This window comes from Macaca fascicularis, chromosome 14 (genome assembly GCF_037993035.2).
Source record: "Macaca fascicularis isolate 582-1 chromosome 14, T2T-MFA8v1.1".
Classification (NCBI taxonomy): Eukaryota; Metazoa; Chordata; class Mammalia; order Primates; family Cercopithecidae; genus Macaca; species Macaca fascicularis.
Genome location: NC_088388.1, coordinates 20,432,620 through 20,459,005, shown reverse-complemented (window position 1 = coordinate 20,459,005; position 26,386 = coordinate 20,432,620). Strand labels below are relative to the sequence as shown.

Below are 26,386 nucleotides of genomic sequence, written 5' to 3'. Positions count from 1 at the left end.
GTCATTCTTAGTCCCCCCTTCAGGCCACCAATTACTGCTCTGCAGAATTCACATGTGAAATACACACAGCTAAGGGGAAACAGAATCCAGCACTCTTAGAGCTTATATTTCCACAAGGAAGAGAAAACTGGCATAATCCTGCCTGCCCTGCTGAGCCAGAAGTCCCTAAGATGATCATCTCGTCCACCTCCCTCATCTTCTGGAGAAGGAAATCTGGAGGGTGAAGGGACTTGCCCAGGGTCACACAGCAAGTACCTGAACCCAGGCATCCTGGGTCCTACACAGCAGGGCTCCCATTACCCCAGGCTGCTCAGAGGAGTTAAAGGAGATGCCTTTGTGTTCGGGTTGTCGATCCTGTATTTCAGGAGAAGAAGCAGGTCTGAAAGCTCCAGCAGCAGCTGCTGGGTGCCCCCAACAGCCAAGAAGCCTGGCAAGAGGCTGCTGGCCCCAGAGTCCAGGCTCCCTCCCTCCCTTTCATCGCTGTGTGGCCAGGTGAGGCCCGAAGGTGAAGAAAAGCAGGAGGAGATGGGATCTGCCTTTCTGTTTTAAGGGTCCTCTTAAATGGAAGGTGAGGAGGCAGAGACAAGTCTTAAAGGAGGCCCAGCTTTCTGAGGTTACCTCTGGGCTGCAGCTGAGCCCCGGTCTGTTTCTCAGGCCAGCTCTTGAGAAGCCTCGGTTACAACCCTGAGACTTGATCTCTGAGGGTCTGTTACTAGAAGAGGCCATTAGCAGCATTTTTTTTCCTTGCTATTGCATTTTTACAGCCCACAGCTCCTCTGGATAGCATTTTCCCCATTAAATCAGATGTTTTGAAAAAAAAGAAACAGAAGAAAAAGGCCTGGTAATGATAACCATAAATCATAAGTCACGTTATTGTAAGTGGATGGCTTCCTGGCTTCCTGGGATTTGTGAATCAGAGGCAGTGTATGGGAAAGCTGGCTGTAATGAGGCGATGGGGGAGGCCAGGTTTTCCCAGGGGGGTGTCGTCCACCAGCCAGATACCTCACAGAGCCTTGCTTCTGGATGACTTCCACCTCGGCGAGGGGCAGCACATTGGTGGGGAGGCTGGGGGTGGTGGTGGGGGCACCAGGGAAAAGCGAATCACAGGAAGAGAATGATGTCGGCTGCTCTGAACCCTGCTTGATGTTTCTATGAAGAGGCAGAGCCCCATCCAGGATGCCCCCAGCTGGGTTTCCGGAGGGTGTGGAGACCTTGGCCAGGATGCCTCCACAGGCCTGGGGTTCCCGTGGCCCATCCCGCTTGCTTAAGAGCTGGAGCCCTTGACGGACAAGAGAACTCACGTGGGTATGCACTGGGGGCTCCCAGGCTCCATCAGCAGTCCCTCCATGATCCAACCAGCTCTCCTCTGTGTGTGAATAAAGCCGTTGCAGAAGGGTTTAGCAAACCCAAAGAGGAGAATTTTCTAAAGGCACCGGATACACATAAAATACAAAGTGTCTGAGCCCTTCGGAGAAGGCCTAGGCTCTGAGGAAAGGGAGGAAAAGGATAGCTAAATGTTTACGAGCAAGCAGAGGATCTTACTCCCCAGACTTAAGGAAAGGGAAATGGGCACAGAGAGGCTCAGGGGCTTGCCCAAGGCTGCACAGCAGCCGCGGGCCCGAAGAGTCCTCACTCGTGCAGTCGAGGATCACCCGTCCTCAGTGGCTCAGCCAGGGAAAATGTATTTAGCACTGTTGGGGACCAGGCCCTGCCCTCAGGCCTGGAGGTCTGGAGGATGAAGACACATTCCTATCCTTCAGAAGCTTGTGCCATGGCAAGAGAGAAAGACACAATGCGATTGTGATGCCAGGCCTGGAGAGCCATGGATTATTTTGGATGTATAGCCATGGTTCATTCTCTGAGGGAGTTGAGACAGCGGGGGGAAAAAAACACACACACAAAAAAACAAAAAACGCTGCACCAGAAGCAAGAACACAGATTCTAGGTGGGGACAACAGTGGGAGGGGTGGTCTCTGTGTGCGTTGGGGGCAGGGGAGGTGGGGTGGAGGTGGAACTGAGACCCTGCCCTGCACCACGCTTTGGCTGGATCTTGAGGGACATGTGGACGTTGATGGGGAACAGAAGACTCCAAGGAGGGTTGCTGGGGGTGGAGAAAGTCTGCTCAAAGGCATGGAGGTGCAGAATGGCAGGGCACAGCTGAGCTGCAAGGTGCAGAAGGCCAGCTGGGAAGGGTTCTGATACCAAAGGATTTTGGAGTTTGTTCCACAGGCACTGGGGATGCAGAGACAGATCCTAGGAAGGAGGAGCATCAGAGTGAGCTAGAAAGATCCCTCTAGAAAGGCCCCTCCCACTGTAGTGAGGCTGATGGAGACAGGAGGCCAGCCAGGAGGCTTTGGCCATGCCCACGAGGGAGGGAATGAGAGAGTCTGACCCCAGGCACTGGTTGTGGGGACAGAAGGTAGAGGGTAGTGGATGTGGGGAGTGAGGAAGGCGGGTTTCCTGGCTGCCTCTGAGGTTGCAGCATAAGGAGAACCCAGATAGGCAGTGGCAGTGTTAACTTTAGTCCTTCCTGACCTCTGACCTGGTCCACCTTTGCTGAACCACCCTGTCTCTCTGAAGCCCTAGTAATGTAAACATCCAGCTGGGGCAGTTTCCAGTCCCCGCTCCCCCATCCCTAGCTGTGCAACCTCGGACAAATCACTCCCCATCTCTGACCTTCTGGGCTTCAGTTTCCTTAGCTGGAAATGGGATGGCCTGGAAGCAAGGCTGACGTAAAGAGTATAAACTCTTTGCTCGTTTCAGATCGCTCCTGGCAGGAGACAGGCTCACTCAAATTCGGGAATTGGGAGGCAGTTTTAAAAAGGACTCTTTCCAAAGACCTGGGTGGGTGTAGAAAATCTCAAGGGATCGTTCGGTGCCCGGGGCTGGTGACAGTCATCCCAGTGACCACCTGGAAGCCTATATGGGGAGGGCCAGCTGGCAGGGACTGGGGCTGGGGCTGCAGCAGCCTCCCTCTGACCATTCAGATGGGGAGCCCTGGTCCCCGGTCTTCAGTGGTCTACACCCCAGGAGACTGAGTGTGGGTTTCTCTTTGAGTGTGAGAAAAGCAGTGGGCAGCCCCAGCCAACAATCAGTCTCATATGGAGGTCAGCAGAGGTTCACTTTCTTGATCAGCTGCCTAGACCCAGGCCAAATCAGAGGAACAGGCCAAGGCAAGCTGCTAATTTAAAATTCAAATGTGTCCAAAGCCCTCACCCCAGGACCTGAAGTTCCCTTTTCCACTTTCTATGCCCCATCTGTCTCTCTGCTGCTTTTCTTCCCTCCATCTCTGTCTTTCCTCCTCCCCTCTTTACCTTCCTGCCACCTTTCTCCTCTTCCTCTTCCTCTTCCTTCCTCCTCTCTTCTCTGTCTGGCCTTCTCTCCCTATCCCCCACCTCTGACCTTACTTAACAGCCAACACCGTCCAAGAGACACTCCTCAGTCAGAATCACCCTCACTTTTTGACTTAACATTTGTGGACCTTGACCCGAGGGAGATGTGGTGTTGTGTAGGTGTTGGGGGCCCCCAATTACCCTGGTGGCTGTGTCTAACACATAGAGGCTCTTGAGGGATCCAGAGAGGTGTAGAACCTTAGCTTTCTGTTTCCACCAGCAGTTCTTGGCCATCCGCAGTAACTGGCCGAGTCAGTGCCTGGCTGCCCAGCACTGTCTGGACATCCAGTGGGATGATGGTCAGTCCTGGGGAGGAAGCAGCTGCTCCATAAGAAAGAGCATGTGTCTGCATGTGTGTCTGTGTGTATGTGTCTGTGTGCACGCGCGTGTGCTTGTGTCTGTGTATGCAGGGAGTGGACCAGGATTAGCCAGAACAGACGAACTTTTTCAGGTGAATGATGAACAAGGACAAAAAAGATGGGGACCATTTAAATTGTACCTAGTGTGTGCTAGGCACTGGGCAAGGGGCTTGCACATACTTTATCTAATTCTCACATTGGCCCTACATGGTTCCTCCCATTTTAGGGATGAGGAACGCAGTATTGAGGACCAGCTAAAGGCTCATGTCTGCGATAGGCTGTGTGAGGACTAGGGAACAAGAGTAAGCACAGTACAAGTCATCCACGCTATTAGTTGGGCACCTACCATGTGTCAGGCACTGGGTTATGAGGAAGCCTCCATCTGGCACAGTTCCAGAGCAGAGAGAAATGAAGCTGGTGACCAGAGAACCCCGCGACGTCAGGGGTGCAGATGACTTAGGCATCTTCTAGAAGTGCAACTCCTCCGTTGAACAGATGGGCAACTGAAGCCCAGAGGGAGGAAGTGTCTTCCCCGATGCCACATGGCAAGTCGTCCCATTCTAGCTCGCAACACTGCTTCTAAGGGCGTTTCTTCTTCTTCTAGGCTCCCCCTGTTTTGAAGCTGATTTTTATTCCCCCTCTTAAACAATTAAGCTTGAATACACCAAAAACAGATCATTATCTTCCTAAGGTTTAAAAAGCAAGATGACTATTTGTAACACAAGTAATTAGCTGCCTTCTGGTGTTTCCTTACTCTCCTCTTCCCCAAAGGACTCTGCTTTTTTATGTTGCAGAGGCCCCAGCAGCTAGACGTGTTGGCCAAAGGTGTGGCCCTGAAGGAGGAGGCAGAGGGAGGATCGTGGGATCTAGGGAGCTGGAAATGCTCCAGGTAGGGAGGAAAGGGGGCTAGGTTTGACTGTGGGGGATCTGCCTACTTGCAGAGTTCCTCTTTAGGGGTGCGGGCTTGGTTCTGACGTCACTGGACCATCCCAGCCCAGGTTGTTTCCTGGGCCACATTGCTGCTCTGGATAAAGATGGCCACTGCCTCAAGGATTTATGGGGGTGTGAATCAACTGTAACACCAGATGTGGAACCTTCCCATAGGGGATCTTTAAGGGGTCGATGAACCCTCTGTATTCAAATGAAATGTCTGGATCTTTTTTTAATTGTTTGGGAAATAGGGTCCATGGATTTCATCAGAATTTTAATGGTAAAAGGAAGATTCATTGATTTTTTTCTTGCATTTGCTTTGTTGTGAAATATAAAGAAGCATATATAAAGTGTATGTGTCTAATATAAAGAATAATGAAACAACCAGATGGAACAGATGCATAGAGCGAGGTAAGGGAGAAGGGGCGCGGAACTTCCATGCCCTCTTGGGCGCACTGCCCTCCAGGGACCTCCGTGCGTTCAGCAATCCAGAAACTCTCCAAACCCTGTCATTCAGGGATTTTTATGGAGGCTTCACCACATAGGTGTGGTCACTTGCGTACCAACCATACAGATAGAGAAATAGGAACCTGTCAATGTTTTGGAAACCTCCTCCCGTAGGTCCTCCAGGATTGTACCTCCCTTCTCCCCCAGAGATAACTATTATCCCAATTTTTGTAAAATTATCGTTCCCCTGGCTTTCTTTATAGTTTTCCCACCTATGAATGTATTCCAAAACAACATATTGTTTAGTCGTGCCCGGTTTTGAACTTCTAGTGAATTTATGCTATAAATATATAGGGGATCTTTTGAGATTTATTCCTGCCCACGTGTGGACCTACGGTTTTCTCTGTTTCTCTGCACCCTGGTCTTCCATCATGTAACTCAATGCAGCACACAGGTTTCTGGACACCTTGGGCTATTTCTAGGTTTTGACTATTAAGAACAATGTTCCGTGGACACGCAAGAGATTGTTTAAAGAAAATAATTGGGAGTGAGATTGTCAGGTCATGGGGTATGTGTATACTCAGTTTTACCAGACAAGCATAAATAATTAAGCTTTAATACACCAAAGCCAGATCATTATCCTCCTAAGGTTTAAAAAGCAAGATGACTATTGGTAATCCAACCATTTTTCACAGTGTTTCTACCTGTTTACACTCCCACCAGCATGAGAGTGCCAGTTCTTCCACATCTTCGCCAGTGTTGGTATTGTTAGGTAGATTCACTTTTGCCAGTCCTGTAGGTGTGTGTATGGGCAATGTTTTTGCTAAATTTGCATTTATTTGATGATTAATAAGATCTGACACTTTTAATACATTTATTGGCCATTAGGGTGTCCTTTCTGTAAAGTACAGTTCAAGTCTATTGCCCATTTTTCCATTGGGTTGTATTGTTTTTAATTTATTGATTCATAAAGGGTTTTTTGTTGGGTTTCATTTTAATATAGTCTAGAAATCAATCCTTGGCAGTTACATGAATTGCAGATATCTTCTCACACCGGGGCTTTTCTTTTGACTTGTATTCATTGCATTTCCAAAGGGTCCGCGAGAAGAAAGGTTGAAAACCATTCTTGATACAGGTCCTGTAAGCAGGAAGCCATGAGCCAGAAACCTCAAATTTTTGTTAAGCTCATTGGTGTTACAACACATTGAACCAGTAATCAAGAATGTCGTGTTACAAGTCAAGATCATTAGCTTCTTCTGAAGTATCAGATGATCTGTGCCTGCAGTTCCTACATAGCAGTAGCAGGCCCCATCCAAGTGGGGGCTCCAGCTGGAGACAAGGCAGGTCCTCTGATGTATCCCAGTTCCTATTGCTTCCCAGGCACCAGTGGTCCAATACCACTTGCCATCCTTGGGCTGCCCTGGTGGTTTCCTTCCACACTCCTGGTTTCATTCTGCATGTCACCTGCAGGCATTTGCATTTGCATTTTGTTAAGGCCCTGCATCCCTGCATCTCATTGTACCATGCAGGGCTCTCGTCGACCCTGCATCTTTTCATACCATGCATCTCAGTGTACCATGCATCTCATCATGGTGTCACTCATCTCAGCGTACCGTGCATCTCAGAGTACCTTGCAGAGCTCTCATCTTCCCTGCATCTCATCATGCCATGCATCTCAGCCTATCATGTAGGGCTCTCATCGTACCATGCATCTCATCGTACCATGCATCTCATCGTGCCATGCCTCTCATCGTGCCATGCATCTCATCGTACCATGCATCTCAGCATACCATGCATCTCATTGTACCATGCATCTCAGCGTGCCATGTATCTCAGTGTACCGTGCATCTCAGCACCCCATGCAGAGCTCTCATCATCCCTGCATTTCATCATACCATGCATCTCAGCATACCATGTAGGGCTCTCATCGTACCGTGCATCTCATTGTACCATGCATCTGAGCATACCATGCATCTCAGCATACCATGCAGGGCTCTCAGCATACCATTCATCTCAGCATACCATGCATCTCAGAATACCATGCAGAGCTCTCATTGTCCCTGCATCTCATCATACCATGCAGGTCTCTATTGATGCCTATGGTTGTTATCATAAGAGATAGGAAAACACACATGGCTTTTCCTACTCACACACCACTCACTACAGAACACTTCACTTCTGCTCACCAAAATGTGTGTGAATTTCTCCTCACTAACAACCAGTTCTCCAGGGGAAAATAGATGGGTGTCCTCTAATTCATTTCTGACACTATCTGCCTGGAGATGGCATTTTATCCCACAAGTTAAGGGCTGAGTTCCACAAGACTGCCCCCCACTCCAGATGTGAATCATGAGCTCCAGACTGTGGCCTGTACTTCTGGCCAACCAGCCATAAAGTGGGGGTTCCTATGATTCTCTCTTCAGGTTTAATGACTTTGCTAGAGTAGCTCACAGAACTCAGGGGAATTATTTGTGTTTACACATTTATTACAAAGCATATTACAAAATATACAGAAGAGCAGCCAGATGGAAGAGATGCCTAGAGCAAGGTAAGAGAGAAGGGGTGTGGAGCTTCCATGCTTTCTCTGGGGGTACCACCCTCCACAGACCTCCTTGTGTTCAGCAATCCAGAAACTCTCCAAACCCTATAGTTCTGGGATTTTTATGAAGGCATCATCACACACGTATGGTCACTTATTAATTCAATCCTCAGGCCCTCTCCTTCCTGGAGGATGAGGAGGGAGCTGAAAGTTCCAAGCTTCCAATTATGACCCAGTCTCTCTGGGGACCAGCCCCCATCCTGAAATTACCCAGCATCCCAACAAGAGTCACCTAATTAGAACAAAAAATGCCCCTATCACCCAGGAAATTCCAAGGGATTAGGAACTCGGTCAGGAACTAGGGTCATAGACCAAACATTATTAGAACAAAAGAGGTACCTTGCACCCCTGTTGCTCGGAACATTACAAGGGTTTTAGGAGCTCTGTGCCTGGAACCAGGGGCAGAAACCAAGTATATATTTCTTGTTACATCACATTACTGCAGTTCTAATTTCTGTTGCCATGCAGATGCCTCTTACAGGGCCTCTACTTAGAGCTGATCTCACTCGCCAAGTCCTGAGCAAGAAGAAATTTCACCTTCTCTTCTGATCCAAAGATCAAAACCTGTGAGGCCCTCACTCCTCAAAGAGGATGAGGGGAAATAAGGCCCTGGAATCGGGGCCCCTGAAAGCACTGCCATGGCAGTGCTTGGCGATGGCATTGTCTGTCTGGGAGAGCTGGTGGTAATCATGAAGTCAGACAGATGTGAGCTTTGGATTGCCTTCAGAGACAGCCCATGCCCTTGATCTCCATCAGGAGAGGAAAGAGCTATCGCTAGAGATATTTGATTTCCTGTTAATCTGGGGACAGCTTGATTTGCATCTCATTTACATCCATTTGTGTGCTGCGTCTTGAAGGTCCAAACTCTGGGTGTCTGAGATAAACTGAAATTGTGCAACCTGCTACTACTGGATTCTCATCCACGCTGGAAGGTTTGACCGGCCCGAAGCCAAGTGAAGTTCTCAGCAGCCGCCTGTCGGGTGGGTTCTTTCATACTACTCATTTCTTGAGTACTTACTGTGTACCACCTGCTGTGCCAGTGTCTTATTTTAGGGGTAACACAATTTTATGTGGTCTAGCAACTTACTCATTTTGAGATGCAGACATGGAAATGTGCCCTTCCGGTCTGGGTGTTCTTGGACAAGTGACTTACTGTTTCTGGAGTTTCAGCTTCCTGATGGGTAAAATGAGAAGAATAACGGACTTCTCTCCGAAGGTTTGTGTGAGGATGTGACTCAGTGAGCCACATGGCAGAGCACTCAGCCTGGACACCCGCAGAACTGAGATGAGAAGAAGCCAGGATTTAAAGTCAGTTTAATTGTCAGTTCTCTGGGGTCCACCATGCCTCCCACTAAAGCACTGTCTTTTGCTATTAGCCACAAGCACAACATGCAGTTTCCCAGCGCTGCTGAGTGTGCACCTCTCCTCCTGACCCCTCTCCCCGCTTCCCCAGCAAGGACACACAGGCGGCTATGGGCTGCGGGGGCTCATGTATCCATCAATTTCATGGGGATGCCACTGGGGGGCTGCACTGGGCTGGGTTATTTTTCTACTGCTGGTATTAGTCACTGCCTGTCATGAGAAAAAAAGCCAGGGCAAGGTGTAAGCATTCTAGCTTCTCTCGGTACTTTCTATTTGACCTGCTCACTCTAGTCAACTGAGTTAATCTTGGCCCTCAGAACCCACCCCACAGGCTGCACCTTCTGTGTGGAACCCTCCCAACCCTCCCAGGAGAATGCACGGGGAGAGTGGGCTTTGGGGGTCAGATCGCCTGGGTTTGAGCCCTAGTTCTGCCACTCACTAGCTGCGTGACCTTGGGAACATTCTGGACTTCTCTGTGCTTATTTCCTTATCTGTAAAATAGGGATAATAATGGTACTTTGCAGGTGGTTGTGTGCATTAAATGAATACATGAATAATGCTTAGAACACTGCCTGGCTTAGAGTGAGCACTCAAGGTTGGCTATTCTTATTATGAGAGTGCAGTGGGCAGATTGCTTGAGGTCAGAAGTTCAAGACCAGCTTGGCCAACATGGTGAAATCTCATCTCTACTAAAAATACAAAAATTAGCCAGGCATGGTGGCGGGCGTCTATAATCGCAGCTACTCGGGAGGCAGAGGCATGAGAATTGCTTGAACCCAGGAGGTGGAGGTTGCAGTGAGCCAAGATCATGCCACTGCAGTCTAGCCTGGGTGACAGAGCAAGACTGCTTCAAAAAAGAAAAAATAGAGTGCAGTGGTGGGCCAGAAGCATGGGCTTTACTGGGGTTCAAATCCCAACCCCTCCACTATGTTGCCCTGCAACCTTAGGCATCTCCTTTAACCTCATGGCACCTCAGAGGCCTCATTTGGGTTGCCAACACTGAAGGGTGGTTGCAGGGCTGGCTTCATGGGTGTGCGACTTGTGTAGTCACACAGGGCTCCATGCTCAGAGGGACCCTGTACCTGGCTTAATGCTCTGCTGTTGCCATCTTGAAATCCCTAATAATTTGTTAGCAAAGGCCACTCATTTTCTTTTAGCACTAGGTCCTGCAAATCATGTCGCTGGTCCTGGGTGGGTGGGAGGGTGAGAGGAGGCGGTGTGTATAACTCACCCCACTGTGTGGTTCCCTTCCCCTCCCGGAGGCTCCTCTGAACCCTCAGCATCTGCTGTCTCATGGGGAGCCCCGTCTGGTGTATATTCTGCCTCATGCCATCTCCTAGGCTTCCGCTTTCATAATTGAGCTCTTGTGGTTTTGCTGACTTCTCTGGGGCATTCACTCTCTCCTGGTTAGATTGCAGGCTCCATGGCGGAGATGCAACCTCTGCCTCTGCAAGTCTCTCTCTCTCATCTCTTGCCTTACCTGGGCCGGGCACGGGGACTCAATAACAGCTCACCTTCCCCGAGGGGTAGGGGTGACTGGTGACTCATGGAGCTATTTTTGGTGGAAACATTATGGGCTTGGGATTCTGACCTTGATTTAGGCTACTCACTGCTGTAGAACTGACCATATATTTTCTGTATATTAGGTGATTTCAAGAAAAAAAAAATCAGTTTTAATAGCAACAATCAAAACTGTAGAAGCCCGCGTATGATCGTATAGCCTAGTTGACGCCTGGGTTTATGGGACAGGAGGGCAAAAAGCCAGCTCTCTGCTGCCTCCCAATACCAGGAGCTGGGAGTTCAGAGTGGGAGGAGGACGGGGAGGAGAGGGAGTGTTGGGGGCGCTCATCGGAGCAGGAAGAAGTCGGCCTTGACAACAGCTCTTCAGATCTAACACCCTCTGTAATAGCTGACTAATCTTTGGGCTGGAATATATTCTTGATTTTAAATTCATATTTAATGATAATTATTAGTTGTTTAATAGTTAATGCCTCCTCGTGGTTGAAACTCTTAAAGGTGCAAAAGGATATGGAATCAAAATTCTCCCTCTACTCCTGTTCTCCTTCCTGGAGGCAACCGTTATTATTGGTGTCTTGTGTGTCCTTCCAGAGATAGCTTATTTAAAGCAAAAAAAAAGAAAAAAATTGTATTGTAGATTTGTATATTTATGTTCATGTATTTCCTCAATTTTAAGGCAAATGGTTGCATACAATGCCTGCCGTTTTATACCTTCACCTTAATTTTTCACTTAATAATATGTCTTGGAGACAATTCCTTAATAATCTAGCGTTTCTTTGTTCTTTTATAGAGCTGCAGAGTGGTCTGTTATAGAGAGGCCTTCTAATTTCCAGTCCCCTATTGCTGGATGTATAGGTTGTTTCCACTCTTTATTAGCATAAATCTTTAAGTTTAAATAAATCTTCTTCCTCATTCACTCTTGTCAGCACTTGTTTAAAGGGGCACATGGTCTTGTTCAGTTGCAAATTCTGCTCCATCACTGTGGCTCCATGCTTCTTGAAGACACAGACCCTCTTCCCTTCCTCCACCTCTTCTAATACCCTCCCATACCCCCTTCCGGAAGCCTCTAGGAGTCAGCCTTGACTCTTCCATCTCCCTCCACTCCCACACCCAGTACATTCGCTTTACTTCCACAGCATGACCCTATATGGCTCGCTCCTTCCCCATCACCATCCTCCTGAGCCCAAGACTGCATCAAGTTGGGCTGGGACCATTGCAGTAAACTCCTCTCCTGTTATGGAAATCAGACTGGGTCATAACTCTACTTAAAGCCATGGATGGCTGCCTGGTGCTCAGGAGATAAAACCCCCAAATCCTTACCACCACCCTGTCTCATCTCCCATCACTGTCCCCCTGCTCATTTCCCTGTGACCACCTATCAAGCTCTCTTCTGTCTCCAAGCAGTTGCACAAACTGTGCCTTCTGCCTGAGCACCGTCCCCACCACAGACACCCTCCTGTTCCCCATTACTCTCACACCCCTGAAGTCTCAGCTTACACAGCACTTCCTCACTCAGGCCAGCCCTGCCTCCTGTCTGAAAGTGGCTGCCCATCCAAAGCTCTCATCCCCATGCCTTGTCCATTTCCTTACATCATACATCATCATGTGTAATTACATAGTTGTTTATTTGTCTGTGTAATGTCCATCTCCTCTGCTAGAACATAAACTGAGGGCAAAGATGCGTGTCTTATTCACTGTTCTGTCTCTTGTCCTTCTTAGGGGACCTGACTGGTGTTTGTCAAATGAATGAGTGTTTGTGGGCCCCTGTTCTTTGCCAGCCCTTGTGCTCAGTACTGGGCATCCAAAGTTTAATAGGACCCACTGGGTGCCCACCTAAAAAATAAAGATGTGCACCTTCCTGGCAATACGACCCAATAAAGAAGAGTTAACTCTACCACAGAGAAAGTCTGGAAGAATAAGGGACATTTCATCAGTGAGAAAGAAGAGAACGGGCATTCCAGGCAGAGGGTACAGCAACAGCAAAGATCTAGAGACATCCAAGCCCATGGTATCTTTGGGAGCTGGTGTAGACCCAGGGAGCTGGAACACAGGGTATGCAGTAAGATGGGATGAAGTGAGCTGGGAAATTTCGCCGAAGTCCTACTGTGATGCTACAGTGATGGGTCAAAGAGTTCCAACATTTTTGTTGTTTTCTATTGCTCTGTATCCTCAGACTTTCCCTCAGTACTGGACATACAGTAGAAGCTCAACAAAAAATACTAGATGTAACCCAATAAGACTAGATGTTCCTTCTGCTGTTAATGAAGAGGAAACCAACAATTCTAGATTCCAAAGTGACTTTCCTTGCTTCCTCTTTTGTCAAATATTTTGGAAATTCCTTGTATTAGTCAGGGGAAGCTAAGCTGTAGTAACAGAGACCCCCTTTGCAAAATCCAGTATCTTAAAGAAAAATAATTATTTCTTTTTTACAATAGTTTTGGGCAGGTAGCTCATTTAGAGTCTTGGGTTCCTTCCATCTGTTTCTCCACAATTCCCTAGAGTATTATGAACCTCTCCGTGGGTGAAGCTGGGTCTCACCCATGTCCTGGTTATAGGCAGGAGGAAGGAGAAAGAGATTGAGATGGAGATGGGCCCATTGTCTTAAAGGCTCTGGCTTGAGTGGGGCATGCATCACTTGTGCTCACATCCCATTGGCGAGAACTTGACCTAGCTGCAAAGGAGACTGTGAAGTGTAGTCTAGCTGGCCAGCCAGGTGCCATAATTTTACTGCTCTAGAGGCAGGAAAGCATGGAAGTTGGTGGACGATGAGCCAGAGGAAGTCACTGTGGCAGCCTCCAGTTCACCATCATGGAGGAGCAGGTGGTCAGGTGCACGGCCTGTGCATGACTCCAGGTGCCCCATGCGTCCATCCCCCAGGGATTGAGCACTGAGCTCTGTTCACTGCCCCCAGCTATGAGGTAGAAGATCTTGGGGTTCCCCTGACCTCGGTCTGCCTGGTTCTTCTAACGGGGCTCTCTGTGGTAGGGCCTCTCCTCACCTCTCTCCTGTCTTTCATTCCTGACTGGTGATGACTCTGGTCCAGACCTGGACTTGGCCCTCCTGCTCTGAGAAGAGCCTTGGTCAGCAAATAAACACCGGGGGCCACATTCTAGTGGCCCATAGGGACTATGGAACTGCAGAAACTCTTTTTAAGTGCTTGAGACGTACCTTTTGTGATATAGAAACAAGCCATTAATTGCAAATCATTATTTTCCAGTGATTCTTACAATCCCCCAAAGACTATCTGGCAATATTGCAGTAGCCCAATAGGGGTCACTCTATGTACCTAAAAGTAATAAAACTGCATTTTAAAATCCTGTAATCTAAATTCAACTTTTATTGGACTTTTATTACAAATAGTATAAAATCTCATTAATATTAAAATTAATGATAGCTAATATTTATTGAGCGCTTACTGTGTCAAACACTATATAACACCTCACAAGCAATCTCTCACTTAATTCTTACTACTCCGAGTGTGGAATACTGGGGGTTCCCATTTCAAATGCGGAAACTGAGGCTTAGTGAGGTTAGATGACTTGACCAAGGTCACACAGTTAATATAGAACAAAGCCATACCCCGGTGCAATGGCTCAGGCGTGTAATCCTAGTACTTTAGGAGGCTGAAGCAGGTGGATCGCTTGAGCCCAGGAGTTCACGACCAGCCTGGGCCACATGGTAAAACCCCATCTCTCTACAAAAAAAAAAAAAAAAATACATAAAATTAGCCGGGGCATGGTGGCACACACCTGTAGTCCCAGCTACTCGGGAGGCTGAGATGGGAGAATCACCTGAGCCCCAGAGGTCGAGACTGCAGTGAGCTATGATCGTGCCACTGCACTCCAGCCTGGGCATCTGTCTCCTATAAAAGAAAAATAAAAAGAGCAAAGCCAGGGTTTGACTCCTTTTCTGCCTAACTCCAGAATCTTAGTTCACCGTGTAGCCTAAGCAACACGGAAGTGACTTCTACTGAAACCTGCATGGCACACCGCAGCTTCTCGATCCTTGCAACACCCCTGGTTTACCTCTATCTGCATTTCAGCTGAGGAAACGAGGTGCAGGAGGTCAAATGCACACAGTAGAGAGCCATTCTTGTTGGCCCTCTGCCCCTGCAGAAAGCAGGGGCCACCCCTGCCCTGGAGGGACAGTTCTCCTACATGGGTGGGCAGCCTCCTTAGACCCTTGGAAATTTCCACACTGCTTGGAAGGGAACCGATGGCCACTTTCCTTCCTGAGAGAAGCCAGCAGGACCTTGCTGCCCCATGGAGACGCTATCAGACCCTCCTCCCTCTGACTCCTCCCCAGGCCTTGCCACCCTCCCCTCCCCTTGCCACCCTCCCCTCCCCTTACTGGTCCAGGGCTGAGCCTTTATCCTCATCCCGGCCCCTGTCTTGCTCTTTCCTCCAGCCTCTTCAAACAGCACCTTGATCTTTGTAAACTGCTACTGAACCTGATAATGTCACCTTCTGCCTAGAAACCTTTCATGTTCCCATTACCTGCATAATAAAGCTGCTGCCTGGCACCTGGGTCACCTAGCACGATCTGGCTTTGCCTCTTCCAGTTTTTGTCTATTACCTCATCTGCCCTGTTCCCACCAGCCCAATGCGTGCTCCCTGGCTACAGATAAAAAGAAAGAAGGTGGTGGTGGGGCCTGGAGACAAATTCGGAAAATTCTGTATTCTCTATGCCTCCTTGAAAAGTGACCATATATACGTATTAGTAAAGGCTCTGAAACCCTGCAGAGCAACATGTTAAACTTTTATTCAACCTAATCGTCTCCATGTTCATTTGACCACGGAAGACACAGGAATCCACGTTAACATCCAGCACAGCAGCCACTTTGAAAATTCCCCTGTTTCCATATGGGACCGCATTCCCTGCCCTCCATTTTGCCTCCCCACCCCCCAACTCTCTGACCATCTCTCCCTATTGAAGTGTTTTAAGGCCCAACACAAAAGCAACATTCCCCATGAAACCCTCCTGATTTCACCCCAACTAGAGTGTTCTCCTCAACCTCAGCATTAGATTGGGCCTCTCCCTGAACTTGAACTGTAAAGCCAGCCAGGATGTGGGGTCACACGTGGTCTTTTGTCTTCTCCCTGAACATTGGGTGTCTTAAGGCAAGGGATTAAATTTCAGTTCCCTCTTCATATGTCAAACAGGGCCTGCCTCATTACAGGTGCCCTGGAACAGTCATTGAACAAGAACTGGAGAAGGAGATGCAACCTATGAAAGGCAAAGGCTCCACCTTCTTCCACCCAGCCCAGCTCTGGTTCCCACAGCCACCACTGTGGAGGGTCAGCCTGGCTCCCCAGCCCCAGAGTAGCCTGGCCTGACTGGCTGATCATGGCGACAGGATGTCAGGATTCCCTGGATGCTCAAGGGCAGGGCATGGGGACTCCATTTGCCACCCCGACCGACTTGATGTGTCCAGTCTGAGTGGCCCCTGGAGAAATACATCATCTGCCATCTGCAGGCAGGCAGCCAGGCACTGACTCAGGATCAGACCTTCTCGCATGCAGCTGGCTGCCTCCATGCTTTTGAGCTGGGAGGTTGCTAAGAATTTAAGAACCAGAAAGAACGTGTTATGGGGACCACAGGCATGGGTCAGACCCAGGTCCCAAAGCCCTGGGCTTGCAGAGCCAGGTGGGCTGTGGGAATGAGACATGGCAGGGGCAGGGTGCCTGCTGAACTAGGAGAGCACTGCCCAGCACCAGCCGGTGAAGCCCGGTGCGTTAGCGCCCAGGAAAGCCAGACCTTCTGATTTGTGTGTCAATCTCCTGCTATTGAAAAATTGGCTGAAGACATTTTTGACACTAAAAGGTAAAGAAAACCAGGCAGCTGACCGACCTGTCCTGTGGCTGTCGGCTTGACCTTGGTGTGTTAAGTTAGCATCATCGCAAGCTGAGTGCACAGGTCAAGGTGTTGTGTGAGATGCAGCTCATCCGGCACATGGGGGCAGGCATTTCAAAGTCACGGTTGAGTGGATGAGTATGTGAAAGCCGCGTATCCGTCATGGATTAAGTAAACAGTGTTGAATGTCAGGAGCCATATCCGAGTTTCATTTTTACAGTCGTGTCAGCATTGGGTGCAGGTTGCTCATGTTGGAGGCAGGCACGAGGTACGCACATCAGCCATATGGTAGGTGCTGCTGTGTGTTACATGTATATGTCGGTATCAGGTGTGGGGCCTCGGTTCACATGCTCATGTAAAGCATGCCTGGCAACCTGCCTGGTACCCAGCCGCTCCTCCCAGCACCCTACTCCCCTCTCACAGGAATGGCTTCCTCTCCTTGTTAGGGCCTGTCCAGGTGACATAGCAGAAGCCCTTGCCTTTCATCTCCAGCCCCATAAGGTTGGGAGCCCAAAGCACATCCTAGCACAGGGGATAAAAAGGCCCCTTTGTCGGGCACTACAGCAGCCTCCTTGGTCCCCTCCTCCAGCCCTACCTCGCCTATCTATGTGCCCTACTGACCACAACCACACTCGGCCTGAGTCACGCTCCCTAGGGAAGGGGCCTGATGTCATCGAGAGCTGGCAGAGGAGAGGCCGAGACAGGCTGCTGCTGTTACAAATGACACCTCTGCAGGCTGTGTGCGACACTGTGTATGGGCCAGCTCGTCCTCCGTCTCCTCCTGTCCCTGTGGCACTGCCCTAGCAGGGCCTGCCTGCATTGCTCATTGCTCCAGGCTTTATGTTTGGAGAAGAGAGAGAGAGAGAAACTGGGGCCCAGGAAAATATGCAAGTGGGAGCTGTGCATGAGGACCACGGCTCTGCCACTTACTGGCTCTGGGAGCTTGAGCAAAGTGCTTAAGCTCTCCTTGCCTCAATTTACTGCTCTGTAAAATAGGGATGGGATTGTTGCGATGGCGAGAAGTGACCATGCCTAGCACAGGCACACAGTAGGCTCAATAGATTGATCAAATGTTCTCTTTTCTTCCTGGTGACTGGCAGGTCTGCATTCCAGGAAGAGGGCAGAAAGAAGTGGGAAGACTGTGCTTCTCTCTCTCTCCCTATCTTTCTCTCCCTCTCTCGTTTCCTTCTCCCCTTCCCTTTCCTCAGGGCAACAGAATGCCCCATCTCTCAAAATGAGCCTGGGCCCAGGGAACTATGTTTCCAACCTGCCTCTGAAAGGCGACCCTGGAGGGCAGGTCCTCTCAGCAGGCTTGGACACCCTCTGTCCTTCCATCTTCTCCCTTTAGGTTCAGACCAAGGCTGCGCCCTCACCCGTTGCCTTTATTATGAACCTGGCGCAAGACAAGCTTCCATCTTCTGCAGGAATAAGTATGGCTGGAAAAAGCGCAGGCCAAGAGTCAGCCCTGCACCTCCCCGGCCAGGAGCACTGCGTACATTTCCGGCCTGGTGACTTCACGCATCTTTAGGGCAGGAAGAGTACCCTGGCAAGGCTGTTAGGAGGACTTGCTGAAATGACATTCTTAACGCTGCTGGTTCAGAGGCCCTTAGTCCATGTCCTTCACTCCTATAAATGTTTCTTTTCACTCGTGCAAAGTGCAGAGGTTGTCAGGCAGCAGCTTCAGAGCCCCAGGACTCCCCTGGGGCATGGTGGCCCTCCCCAGATCTGCTTCTTCCCGCAAGGTGGGGGCCTTCCCTATCTGTCTGCGAGTTCCCTGGTCAGCGTGTGCGTCTTGCTCTTGTCCAATTTCCCTTCCCTTGTCCTCATCACCCCTCCCAACCCAAACCCCACCCGGGACAGTGCCAAGGTTTGCAGGGATTCTCACCCACACCCCCCCCTCCACCTCCTGCCCTTCCTCTCCGCGGGGAGCCCGCTGTGTCGCAGAGAAAGAGAGCAGCAGATGTTAAAGCCGTATTCCCTTCTCCCGCACTCAGCCTGCTGGGGTGTTTGATCTCCGGCTTAACAAGTTCAGCCATTTTTCTGAAACGAGTAAAAGATTCAGACAGAAAGAGGGATGGAGACAAAGAATGAGAGAGACAATGAGATAAAATGATCCAGAGACTGGGAGGAAGATAGAAGAGAAAGACAAAGCAAGGCACACAGAGAGAGAAAGAGAAAGAGAGAAACTAGAGCAGGGACCACCTTCTCTTACAATCCCAACCTGCCCCCTTCCCCCTCCCACCTCTCACCCCACCTCCCGCCCTGCCTCCCAGGCCCTGATGACTGGTGACCATCAGCCTTGTAGCCACCATATCAACTCTGAGTGACCGTACCCTCCCTGGGGGAGGTGACAGCCTCTCTCCTGTGTGACAGGGCATCTGCTTAAGATTCAGAGGCCTCTGATACAGAGGAGGCTTCCCTCGCAAGCTGGGATGAGCAGCCCTGTGGTCCGGAGGGCTGACTGGCAGGGGACAAATGGGCTGCCAGGGTGGAGCTGAGAACCCCTGCCTTGCTCACTCCTGGGGCTGAGCAGCCTTTCAGGAGGACCTGGGGAGCCAGCAGTGAAGCCCTCCCTCACTCAGCATTAACTCCAAATTTATTTCTTGCTCTGCCTCTCCCTCCCTTCTTCCCTCTCCCCTCCTTTGTCTTCCCAGTGTTCGATTTCCTATTTGAGAACAGTTCCAGCCTGTGCCACTGCTGAAATCCCGGCCTCGGTAACCAGTGAAGGCTGTTTTAAGCCTGTGAGTCAGAGACCAGTGCTGGTTTTTATTAAAGGCAAAAGGAAAATAATCTGATTTTAAAAAAGCAAAACACCTTCTTAACGTTTCATGGGACATCTAACTGTCTGAGATAACATCTTAAAACACTCATATACACAGGATAGCCCCCGACCCCTGCCCAGCCTCGGGTGGGAGTGTCAAACCTGCGTGGGTGATTTTTTTTCCCCGGGCTAAATGTTTCTAGGTCACTTCCATCCTCCCCCACTGAGAGCTCCCATGCAGGAAACGCTAAGGATTCCACTCCAGTCCCTGAGCCTCCATAATTAATGGGATCACTGGAAACCAGCCAGAGGGATGCTGGGGGCAAGGGGTCTTATCTCTTGGGGTCTTATCTCTTTGGTCTCCAGGCAGAGAAGCTTCTGGCCAGATGAGGAGCTGATCTGTGCAGGCCTTCGGGCCACATCTGCTGACACCAATCCAGCTCCTTACTAGCCCGCCTGGGGCTGGCAGTCCCGGGGCCTCTTTCTCTTCCTGCGCCACCACCCGCTGGAGCTGTCTCTTTCTATAATTCTATCCTCGTCGAATCTATTAGCGTTCTCCGGCAGGCTCTGCCAAGCTCAGCTGCATCTCCTTGTCTAGTTTATATTAGAAGAGAAAGCTCTGGCGTGTTTTCCTCTCACCTGAGGAAAGAGATGCTTCTCTTTTTCAAGACACTCATAGCCTTTGATGAAGCCCAAGAAAGACTTAAATTATAATGAAATGCAGTCATATCCAGACGAGATTGCCTGGGAGTGGTTCCGGCTGCCTTGTGAAAACGGTCTTCCAGCAGAAAGGCAGCTGGGTGCAGGGGCTGCCCTGGATGCCTGTATGGGCCTGTGTGCAGCTTGTCACCTGCCTGCATCTCCTTCCTGCCTGGACTATTGCAGTAGCCTCCCAACTGGGCTTACCACATCCTGTTCACCTCCCCTCCGCTGCCAATTCTTTCCTGCTCTGGTCTGATCACTTTCCTTCTCAGAGGCCTTCAGTGACTTAAATTCTCAATTTAAATGCCCCCTCCACTCCTTCACCCAGCCCTCCCAACACCTTCCAGGTGGGCTGGAGTGCACCACCTCACTGACATCCCTACATACCACTGGGTCTGTAGCCCAGATTAAAAATAAAAACAAAAAACAAAACCACTTCACCCATCCTGCTTGGGATTATCATTATTTGTATATTTGAGAAAAGAAAGAAAACAGCCCATGTGGACAAAGGCCCAATGTGTGCCAGGTGCAAACGTCAACCTGCCTTAGAGTCATAAGGACCTGGGTTCAAACCCCGCTCTGCCCACTTATAGCTAAACGCCCCAGGACAAGTTTACTCCTATCTCTGAACTTGCTTCCCTATCTGTTAAATGTGACTAATGATACCTACCTCATAGGACTGCTATGGCGATTAAGGAAGATTAAGTACTGAGCACATAGTAATTGCTCAATAAATACTAGCTGCTCTGCTTTTTAAAAAAAATTCCTCATAATCACAAGGGAATGATTGGCCTGGTTTTATGGAGGATGAGGTGGTTCCCAACCTTGGCTATGTTTTAAAAACAGCTGGTGTAATAGTCCGTTCTCATGCTGCTATGAAGAAATACCTGAGACTGGGTAATTTATAAAGAAAAAGAGGTATAATGGACTTACAGTTCCACATGGCTGGGGAGGCCTCACAATCATGGAGGAAGGAGGAGCAAAGGCTAATCTTACATAGTGGCAGGCAAGAGAGCTTGTACAGGGGAACTGCCCTTTATGAAACCATCAGACCTTGTGAAACTTACTCACTGTCACAAGAATAGCACAGGAAAACCTGCCCCCATCATTCAGTTACCTCCCACCGGGTCCCTCCCATGAGATGTGGGGATTATGGGAGCTACAATTCAAGATGAGATTTGGGTGGGGACACAGCCAAACCATATCACCTGTGGAGATTTAGAAACTACACGTGCTGGGTCCCCATGGCCAGATCTCTCCTGGGGTCACAGCATCTGTCTGCACAGGACAGGAATCACTGTACAAGGCACTGAAGAAGAAGAGGCCCAGGTGGGGCCTGGCTGCCTTGAACAAAAAGCCCAGGGGAGGGCATTTTTCAGGGGCCAAGAGATGGGAGTGGCAGGGCGGGGTGCCTGGGCTTTGGAGTGAGTCCAGGGCAGCCTCACTGTTCAGCAGGGGTGGGTTGGGAGGGCTCATGGCACCATCTTGCCCTGTCCCTGGGCACACCCAGTGCAGCAAGTGCCTGTGGGGTCTGAGAAGGTAGGGAGGCTACAGGGGAAGCCAGGCTACCTTGCTTGCCCAGAAACAGGCCAGTGACCACAGCACCTGCCTTCTGGTGGGGATAGGGGAGCTCAGGAGAAGCAGGAGCTAATTGAGGTTGTCAGGAGCAAAGGCGAGCTTTCCACAGTTGAGAACAGAAGGTAAAAACACCCAGAGTTAATTAACTTCCTGCAATATGGCTGGTGCCTCAGGTCTTACAGCTGCCTGGGGTCTCACTCTGCCTTCCAAGAGAAGGAGATCATGGTGACCAAAAGAAAAACACCCTCAGACAGGCAGGACAGCCCTTCTTTTTGCTACTCATGTGCTCATTAATTCATTCAGTTATCAATCAACAAATCCATAGCAAATGCCAGGCTCTGTGCTGAGGACTAGAAGCAGCACAACATAGAGGCATCCTCATGGAGCTCAAAATCATTCATTCACTTCCTCTTTCAACCAGCACACAGCAAACAGCTCTCAAGTGGGTCCGTTGCGCTGCCTTCAATTGCTTTATTTATTAATATTTTCTCCAGTGCTTTCATCCTGCCCTTCTCCTAGATCTGCCTTCTCTTGCCTCCAGTTCTTCCTCCTCCATTCCTACCCTCAGCTGAAGGCCTTACTCGAGTTTACTTGGAAAATAGAAGCAATTGGAAGAGATCTTCCACCAGCTCCCCAGGTACCCACTTCCAGTGCCTGTGCCTGCAACATCCTCTGTCTTCTCTCCCATTGATGAAATGGACTGCTCATGCGCCTAAGGCAGCCCTTCCTTTGACCTGAGCTCCAGGTCCCGTCCACTTTAGCTCCCTGGAGCACAGTGTCCAGAGATTTCCTCTGCTTTATCCTGTGTTGCAAATTTTCCCTCTTTATTTGGTCATTCCCCTCAGCATACAAACGTGCTGTTGTTTCTCCCTTTCTAGAAAGTTATAAAACATCTCTTGGCGCTCTATCTGTGCCAGCACTACTCCATTTCCTTTTACTTCTTTATAGCAAAACACCTGTAAGCAGTTGTCTCTGCGGGCTGTCTCCAGTTCCTCTTCCGCTCTGTTTTAATTCCACTCCAGCCAGCTTTCATCTCTACAATTCCATTAGACCTGCTCTTACCAAGGACACCAAAGACCTCTAAGGCACCGAGAGCCACTCCTCAGTGCTAGTCTTACTTGACCCAGCTGTAGCATTTCACAGATTGATCACCACCTCCTTTTTAAATCACTCTTCCCTTGGTTCCCAGACACTACCCTCTCCTAGTTTTCTTCCCACCTCACTGATCACAGGTTTCAGCCTCCTTTGTTGGGTCCCCTTCTTCAATCTCTCACCTTTTTTTTTCCTTTGTGAGACAGAGTCTTACATTGTCACCTGGGCTGGAGTGCAGTGGTGCGATCTAGGCACACTGCAACCTCTACCTTCTGGGTTCAAGCAATTCTCCTGCCTCAGCCTCCTGAGTTGCTGGGATTACAGGTGCCTGCCACTGCATCCAGCTAATTTTTTGTATTTTTAGTAGAGACAGAGTTTCACTATGTTGGCCAGGCTGGTCTCGAACTCCTGACCTCATGATCCACCCACCTCGGCCTCCCAAAGTGCTGGGATTACAGGCATGAGCCACCACACCCCGCCTCAATCTCTTAATGTTGACATGTCCTTTGCAAAGGTTGATCCTTGAGCCTGTTTATCCATTCTCACAGTTTTAAATATTGTCTCTATGCTGACAACCAAATTCATATCTGCAGCTCAGACCTTGCCACAAACTCCAGACTCAAATATCCAACTATCTCACCATCACCTCTTCTTAGTTGACATCTGATATGGTCTGGCTCTGTGTCTCCACTAAAATCTCATCTTGAATTGTAATCCAAATTGTAATTCCCATGTGTTGGGGGAGTGACCTCATGGGAAGTGACTGGATCATGGGGGTGGTTCCTCCATGCTGTTCTTATGAGAGTGAGTGAATTCTCATGATGGTTCTCCCCTTCGCTCTGTACTTCTCTCTCCTGCCGCCTTGTGAAGAAGCATGGGTTTGCTTCCCCTTCTGCCATTTATTGTAAGTTTCCTGAGGCTTCCCCAGCCATGTGGAACTGTGAGTCAATTAAACCTCTTTCCTTTATAGTTACACAGTCCCAGGTAGTATCTTTATAGCAGTGTGAAAATGGACTAATACAATATCTCAAACTCAACATGTCCAAAACTCAGTTCCTGTCTTTTCCCTGTAATTCTGCTCCACCTGTATCCTTCTCCAACTCAGTTAATGGCAACTCCATCTTTACAATTGCTTAGACTAAAACACCTCACTGTTATCTGGGACTCCTCCCTTTTTATCACATTCCACATATATTAGGAAATTCTAATGACCCAATCTTCAAAATGTGCCCAGGATTCCACTAATCCTCCCCACCTCCACCTCTGCTACCTGATCCAAGCCAGTGTTTCCCATCTGGATTCCTGCAGTTGCCTCCTCACTGGTCTCCATAAGGCAGCTAACATTCTTCTGTTACATCAGCCTCTCTGCTCAAAACCATCCCTCCAATGGCTTTCATGTTGGTCAGAGGAACAGTGCCCATGAGGTCATCTGTGATCCAAGTCCCACCACTGCTTGGACTTCCTTCCGCCTTCTCTTCCCCATGCTCAATTCTTTCCAGGCATGCTCCTTCCTGTGGGCTTTTATACTTGCTGTTTTCCTCTCCCTGGGACACTTCATGCTGATACCTACATGGCTTTTTCTGTGGACACCTTCATGTCTTTGCTCAAATGTTTACTTTCACAGTGAGGCCTTCCCTGAATGCCCCATTTAGAACTGCAGTGCTTGCCCCCATAGATTCTGTCTTTCTTCCCTCCTTTCCCCTTCTTTGGAAGAGCATTGATTACCATTTCACATGCTGTATATTTATTTGTTGTCCATTTTCCTCCATTACAAAGTCGGCTGGTGTCCATTTTCCTCCATTAGAATGTAATGGGTTGAATTGGACTCTGGCTCAAAGTTATGTCCAAGTACTAGCTTCTAGTACCTATGATCTTATCTTATTTGGAAGTAAGCTCTGTACAGATTAAGTTAAGGATCTTGAGATGGGTTCATCGTGGATTTAGGGTGGGCCCTAAATCCAATGACTGGAGCCTTATAAGAGAAAGGAGAGAGAGAGATTTGGGACAGAGGCTCAGGGAGGAAGGCCACAGGAAGAGGCAGAGACTGGAATTATGCTGCCAAAAAATGCAAGGAGCTGCCAGAAGCTGGAAGAGGTGAGGAAGAACTTTTAGAGGGAGCTTGTTGTATCACTCCCAGGAAACTCAGTCAGGATCTTGATTTTGTTCACTGCTGCCTCTCAAGTTATCCCACAATGCCAAGTAGAGTGGGCACACAGCACGTGTTGGATGACTGAATAAATGTCCTTTCACATAGCACTATGCTGAGCATTCTGAGAGAGACAAAAAGGCAGGTGTGAGTCCCAGCCCTGTGATTCAGCAGCTGGAATCTGCATTGCCCCATTCCCTCATTTGTGAAATGGAGGGAAAATATTCCGTATCCTAGGGTGGCTGGCAAAACTGGATGATATGTAATAGGGGTTGGGTGAATCTTCCTCCCTCCCCAGCACCCTGGTGTCCTCATCTCTGAAACAGGGGGAATGCCTAGGCTTGTCTGACTTGGAGAACTGTTCTTAATATATTTTTAAAAATCAAACACCATTTAATTATCTGGGAAGTATTTATGCTATATTGTTAAGTGGCAAAAAGCTACTGACAAAATAGCATGTGCATGATCTATGCTTTAATCAACGAGCATGGAAGTGTAGCCCCTTACCAGAAAGAGAAGTTTACTCAAGTGCCCAGAGTCCAGGATCCTTATCATGCTTTGCTTTTTCCATTAACTTTTATCTCAACCTGTACAAAGTCCACATGACATGGGCCTTGGAGAAGTCTTCTCACCTGCCCTCTCTCCCTCATTCTCATTTCCCATAACCCCCTCAGGCTTTCTAGTTTGTCTTTTTATTTCCTTCTGTAATGCTATATAAATTTCTCCATAAAATCAGGCACATCTTTTGCTTGGTTTATTCCTAGGTACCTTTCAGGATGTCTTGCTGTTTTGATAGTATTTTTTATTACAGTTTTGAATTGGTTATTGCTAGTGAATAGGAACACAATCTATGTCTATATACTGACCTTGAGTTCACCTCACAACTGTGGTGAGCTCTTACTCATTCTTGGAGATTTTTTGGGATTTTCTATATAGAAATGCAAGAGAAGACAGATTTGTTTCTGATATGGTTTGGCTGTGTCCCCACCGAAACCTCATCTTGAATTCACATGTGTTGTGGGAGGGCCCTGGTGGGAAGTAATTGAATCACAGGGGCAGGTCTTGCCCATGCTATTCTGTGATAGTGAATAACTCTCACAAGATCTGATGGTTTTTAAAAGAGGAGTTCCCCTGCACAACCTGTCTCTTTGCCTGATGCCATCCATGTAAGACGTGAATTACTCCTCCTTGCCTTCTGCCATGATTGTGAGGCTTCCCCAGCCATGTGGAACTGTAAGTCCAATTAAGCCTCTTTCTTTTGTAAATTGTCCCGTCTTGGGTATGTCTTTGTCAGCAGTGTGAAAATGGACTAACAGTTTATTTCTAATTCTTATGCAATTTATGTATTTTTTCTCTTCTTACTGCATTGATTAGGATACTCAGTTCAATGTTGAACAAAATCAATGATAGAAAACATGTTTATCTTGTTCCTGGCTAGCAGAACTATGTCTGCTATTCAACATCATTGAATGTGATGTTTCCTTTAATTTTTTTGATAGATAAAATTTAACAGATTAGGAAAGTTTGTTTATTTTCCTACTTTGCCAAAAGTGTGTTTGTTTTTATTATGAATACATGTTGAAGTTTATTAAATGAGTTTTCTGCATCTTTTGAAGTGATCCTCTGATCTTTCTATTTAATTTGCTA

At 48.6% G+C, this 26,386-nt stretch overlaps 2 long non-coding RNA genes across 8 annotated transcripts in view; one reads left to right on the top strand and one right to left on the bottom strand.

The window, feature by feature from the left end:
* The window catches only part of LOC102125637 (uncharacterized), a 164,458-nt gene that overhangs the window by 36,721 nt on the left and 101,351 nt on the right, over nucleotides 1-26,386 (top strand). Inside the window, exon 4 of one of the 4 annotated variants that reach the window (XR_006692320.3) lies at nucleotides 8,196-25,972. The exons of the other annotated variants lie outside the window; for them this stretch is intronic. This is a non-coding gene — a long non-coding RNA (uncharacterized lncRNA). The remainder of the gene's footprint in view (nucleotides 1-8,195; nucleotides 25,973-26,386) is intronic. 4 annotated transcript variants of the gene reach the window in all.
* Nucleotides 5,713-26,386, bottom strand: part of LOC107127273 (uncharacterized) — a 149,221-nt gene continuing 128,547 nt past the window's right edge. For 3 of the 4 annotated variants that reach the window (XR_010580808.2, XR_012423306.1, XR_001484902.4), the window contains 2 exons: nucleotides 8,881-9,007; nucleotides 5,713-6,592 (listed from right to left, as the gene is read on the bottom strand). This is a non-coding gene — a long non-coding RNA (uncharacterized lncRNA). Of the gene's footprint in view, nucleotides 9,008-26,386 lie in introns of all 4 variants that reach the window. The other variant, XR_012423307.1, reaches the window with a different exon arrangement.